This window comes from Acipenser ruthenus, chromosome 21, assembly GCF_902713425.1.
Source record: "Acipenser ruthenus chromosome 21, fAciRut3.2 maternal haplotype, whole genome shotgun sequence".
Taxonomy (NCBI): Eukaryota; Metazoa; Chordata; class Actinopteri; order Acipenseriformes; family Acipenseridae; genus Acipenser; species Acipenser ruthenus.
Window position 1 is genome coordinate 27,670,803 of NC_081209.1, and position 5,866 is coordinate 27,676,668.

Below are 5,866 nucleotides of genomic sequence, written 5' to 3' on the forward strand. Positions count from 1 at the left end.
GTACGTGTGTGTCTCAGTCCTCTCAAAGGACAATTATATCAGGTGCTGAATTGCTTTGGCACGGTACAGTGGGTCTGAATTGGATAGCTCAAGTTAGCATACTGAACGACAATACTATTCTGTTGCTCTAAATGTCAAAGAAATTGAGCCACAGTCTTGGTAAATATGAATGTCTAGTTTAAGAGCCAGCATAGCCAGTTTAAGGATATGCAGATATGTGTTAACCCCTATTGAAGTAACATTAACAGCAGTGCCCTGGACAGGAAAAGACTTATTTAATTCTAGCAAAAAGCTGTTACTTTGTAGCATTTGGCCCGAGGATCTGTAACGAATGCCACTGAAGAGCCGTTACTCGGCATGCTAAATTGAAATGTTGTGTCTTTTTTCAATCTGATTTAAATGCTCTGCTGTTTCTTTCTTGCAAGAAGACAGTTAGGTTTCTTACCCTTTCCTGTGCTGACACAGGTCTCACTCTCATGCTGGCCAGCTCCACAAACCGTTTGAAAAACATTACAGGCCGAGCCCAGGAGCAGCGTCTGCCGTGGGGGCTGAAAGGAGCCCTCTGTCTCAGCCCGCACCGCTCTGTTTGTGTTTTCATTCCCGCACCAATTACAGTGATGGATGGCAACAGCGAGGCCCTGAATTCTCGCACTTTATTGTCACTCGGGGAGTGATTCAGCCAACCCGTGAAACAAGAAACTAAAAAAAAAGGAGAAACAGTCACTTCACAATGCAGCAACAGTTTCATTTAAACCCCATTAAAAACAAGCCCTTTCACAATGACCCTCAATGGCAATGCAGAGGGGTACTGCAGTGGCAATGGCATGAGGAGACACAGGGAAAACATTTTCCAGCATGGTATCACAGTATCAGTGCCAGTGCGCCACAGCATCAGGACCTATGCCTTGTTCTTGTGTTATCGGCACTTCCCTTGGTCATTTCAACTCAGCAGCTGATTGGTTATTGACAGGAAAGAAGCCAGTGAATGGGGTGGGGGCAATTTCACGCTCCCCATGAAATGACCCAGGAAGTACAAGACGGTCAGAAAGCATGGCTTTCAAACAGAGTGCTCTTTAAACTAATGTAGGAACAGATATCATGTTTTAAAATGGAAAAAAAAACAGGTTTGCTGCACGAGGTGTTTCTTTCAAAATTTGCCAATAGGAGGCTTATAAAATGAATAGATGTGCATGGCGGAGGAATTTCTGAAACTATGTTGTTAGCTACAATTACGTCCAACTTTTATCTAAATTTCCAGCACTGCCAACAGACTACCTTACTGCCCTATTGGGCCTGCCTTGGACTGACAGTCAGACAAATGGACAGACAGCCCTTGTCCCTGCGCTGTGTGGAAAGAGATATGCAGAAAGAAAGAGTGAGGAGGCTCCAGCCTACAGCACCACACTTCCACCACTCCCCTTTCATGCAGTGTGGATAGACAGACAGACAGACAGACAGACAGGCAGGCAGACAGACAGACAGACAGGCAGGCAGGCAGGCAGACAGACAGACAGACAGACAGGCAGGCAGAGGGCTTCGATCAGTGATGCTGCCAGCCCCTTCCCTTGCACAGGCACCAGACTCATCCTTGCCTGTGCTAAACTGAGCTTCTAGTCCTTCTCCATTTCAATACACTCACAATGTTCCTAATGGTTTTTGAGCTCCACTAGCCCGTGGGAATGTGGTGATCACTCAGTCAGTTTAACTGTGATCACACGCGTACCTTTCCTTCCACAGGCACTGAATTCATCCCGTGCTTGCTGGTCCTGTTCAAGTGCCCTTGTGGGTAGGTCGAGGTCTTGATACAGCACCCCACCTCTCACAGGCACCGTATTCATCACCTTATTATAAAACAACAGCGCTTTGTCTGCAGTTAATAGCCTCGTTCTGCCATAAATCCCAGGTTAATGCAGGTCTGCTTCGTCAGGCGGGCTGGTGGGGGGAGACTTTTCCATCCAAGGTCAACACTAAACTGTTTATGAGCACAGAAAGTGGGAGAGAATTGTGGGAGAAAAACACAGCGATGACACCTACCCACACCCCACCACACTCTAGTGAATTCCTGTAAACCCTGCAGGCTAAAGCAGAACTGAACTGTGAGTTTATTCACAATACTGTTACATATAGAGCCGTTAGCTCTGCAGGTTAGCCATATAACCGTAAGATCAACACTTACAATGAACTCCAAAGAATGGAAATAAGGTCAGGCTGGGATAAAATATAATGTGTTCTGAATGAGACAACACACTTGTGGTAGTATATACTTTAATCCTCTTATCGTTTCTATAACTGCAATTAGTTTATTTGATAGACTAGAGTCCCCCTGTAATAAATCATTTCAATTCTGCATTGAGTAATGGAAGAAACATGTACAATTACTGTATTACTATTGTTTTTATTTATTTTTCAATAAAATAGATGCTCAGACCAATACATTTTAAACAGGTTTAATATTCTCACCAACGAAACTATGCTGTTATTTTGTTTACAGCGTACAGTAAGCAACTTTGTTCAGCAACAACAGGCATCTCTGAGTAGAATAGAGCTCTATATTCACAGGACTGTTCTGCACAGGCCTTGGTTTCTTTCACAGCAGTCTAGAAGCTCAAGCTCAAGGTCAGCTTGCACTGGTCGATCATGACTATGATGAAGTACCGTGATTAAAATCCATTTTCATTCCCTTAAATTAACTTCAGTTGCGTATTGGCTGACCCCTATGTCATTGCTTACTTTAAAAATTCACTTTTAATTCTCCCAGGACTGAATTCTGTGTCACATTTTCAGTAAATCAGGTGTCTGATGGACAGAGAGACGGATGGTCGGACGTACACAATCAGCGTCTCCTTTGAACAAGGAGCCTACATTAGGGTTGATTATAGATGTGCGTGCGTGCGTGCGTGCGTGAGTGCGTGCGTGCGTGCGTGCGTGAGTGCGTGCGTGCGTGTGCGTGTGTGTGTGTGTGTGTGTGTGTGTGTGTGCGTGTGTGTGCGTGTGTGTTTAATGATGCTTGATTTGATGAATAATTTGATCTGCCTGCTTCCCCTGGGAAACCATTACAAACATGTTATGAAGCTGGAAACATTTTCCAGTGAACAAACTTCAGTACATAAATAAACACCTGTACATAATGACACTATTGATGTGATAAAAGAACAAGTGTTGAGTGTATTTAGCCAGTGTTAGTACATTGGTGTTTTGTCCTTACTGTACATAACCAGGGTGTTTTTAAATATTCCTGTTCATGGTTTTCAGCCAGATGTTCTATCTTTCCTACTTTCTATTTTATTTACATGATCACGCTGTACTTTCTGCAGCTCAGTGCCTGCTCTGTGGAAGGTGGAAGAGGAACACTACATTGAATTCTGGAGCCTTTCTACCTGTCTTCCCTGGTACCCGGGCAGAGAGAGCAGGAGGAACATTTTCTCAAGCACGTTACTCCCTTTCCCCTTTTAAACGGTGGTAACACTTTACATTGAGTGTCTCTCATTACTGTGTGCTTACATAGTAGTTACTTAGTAAATACATGTGTACTTACACATCATTACAATGTACTTAATGTGTAAATCTTTTTATACAATACAACCCTAACCCTAACCTGATCCCTAACTCTAACCCTGACCCTAACCCTACAATTGTGTACTTACATATATTTAATGATAACTCACTACCTTTGCTGGTAATGCTGCGATCTGCAAGGTTTCTTAAGGATAATACATAATTCAAAGCGTGTGCAGTTTGGACTTTTCTCCAGACCGGTAATCCTCTGGCAGACTGGGTACTGTCAGTATGAAACTAATTAGCATGATAACAAATGCGTGACACTGCACTCAAATTAGCAGGCTAATTGATTTTACACAACAAAAGTTTCAACTCCAAACTTGCCGCTTGGCTGGCACTGTTTCCCTTGGGATTAGCTCCTATCCAGTCATTCCAGAAGCTATCCCTTCCCACGCTTGCTGTGATGCAGCTCCTCGTCAGCCACGCCCCCATGACAAATCAATGGGAGACTGCTTTTTAAATTACACTGTTCTATTTTGGATTGGCAGCTCTGCAGTCCACAGAGAGGCAATAGCACTGGCAGTGGCAACGCGGGCTCCCCCACAAGCATGACTCCAGCTTGCCCTGAAGGAAGCGTTCTTTCTCTTAGGGCTCGTGGGCACAGCTTAGTCTCCAAGCCATTCTCTTTTTGAGACTCCATACAAAGGTGTCTGGCGCCAATGGCCCCAGCTGTTAAAAGACAAGTACATCCCTTTTAAAAGTGTACCATAGTAAAAGCATAGTAAAAGTAGTAAAAGTGTAATAAAGCAGAGTGGACGCATGCTAAAGCATAGACAAGCATTGTAAAGAATAGCGAGGGGTGGTAAAGCATGTGAATAAACGTAGCAAACCAGATTAAACTGTGGTAAATTTATAGTATAACCATGGGAAAAGCATGGGAAAACTACAAAAATACTGCACCTCCAAGCCCCAGCCCAAACACTCCTAGTTTCCAGCCCAGACACTCCTAATAAAACTGCATGCATTTTAAGTCCATGTGGATTTTAAAAGGAGTGTTTTCTTTTTGTGTCCATATGTATGTGTGCTTGCTCATGCCTTGTCCAATGAGGACTTCTAATCAAGTGATCTTTTTTTTTTTTTTTCTCAAGATCATCCAGCACCCAGTAAAAGGATCATGCTGCATTTTCCTTCAATACCGTGTGTATATTAAGGTATGTGAAACATAACTTTGCAATTTCACATAGTGGTGTTTAGAATTGTCACATACAGCACTTTTTAAACTGACAGAGGTGAGTCTGACGCGAGGTTAAGCTGCCACAAGTACTGAAACAAATTGCTACAACACACACTCCACGGCTGGGGCAGCACAGAACAGTCACTAGTCAACCAGTGGAGTAAAGTGATGGTCACCTCAGAAGCGGGCAGTCGCATGTCATGTGATTGTGACGTAACGGTGAAGTTTATGCTTTCAGATGGATGGGAGTGCAGTTGCGCTTGTAACGCATTAACATATTAATTACATTTGAACGCATCAGTAAATCCCAATCAGTTTTAAAATACAGTGCACACACAGAGCCCAAGATATTATCAAATACTTTTAAAAAAAAAAAATGTTTTTTTTAAGCGGCAGTTGGTCAACCTATTAGATTATTTTTACGTCAACTATTCGACTCATGTCAAATTAGTACTCCATGCTTTATACATGATTTAGCGCCCTATAATTAAAATCAATGAGCTTCCTACTAAGAATGCTTTTCCTATGCCATGTATTTACCATGACTTTTCAAATTGATCGTGCATGTCTGTGATGCACCTTGCTTGCATGTGCCTTGCCAATACCATGATTGGGCTGAAGGAGCAGGTCTGCTAGATCTCAAGGTCCTCTGATAATCCATTAAAGGTATTTAACTAATTATGATGCATATCATCAGCTCTGTGTTTGGTTTGCGTCTTTACATTCTGCCCACGTAATGGCATGCACTGTATGTAACTCGTGCTCAACACTGCAGTCGTATTATTGACTGGGCTACACGGACAGGACAACACTTAGTTTATTACAATCATTTTTATCTAATAAAAAATATAATTTCTATTTTAGCACAGCCGAATCCTAAAAAAACGAGCATTTCAATCTACATATTAAAGGCAGTACTGTAAATATGCTGACGTCTTTTTCTAACCGCACTTTAATTGCGCACAATCGCCTAATGTCCTGCACCACCAAGTTCGAAGCAGGTACTCCCAGCACCCCAACCCGTGTCCTAAAGTCCGCCTCTTTAAATACAGTGGTCCATTTGGTCATTCCTCGGTCCAAACCTGGCTAGCTCGCACTCGAGCACAGTAAACGAGAGAAGTCCAGACGAGTACT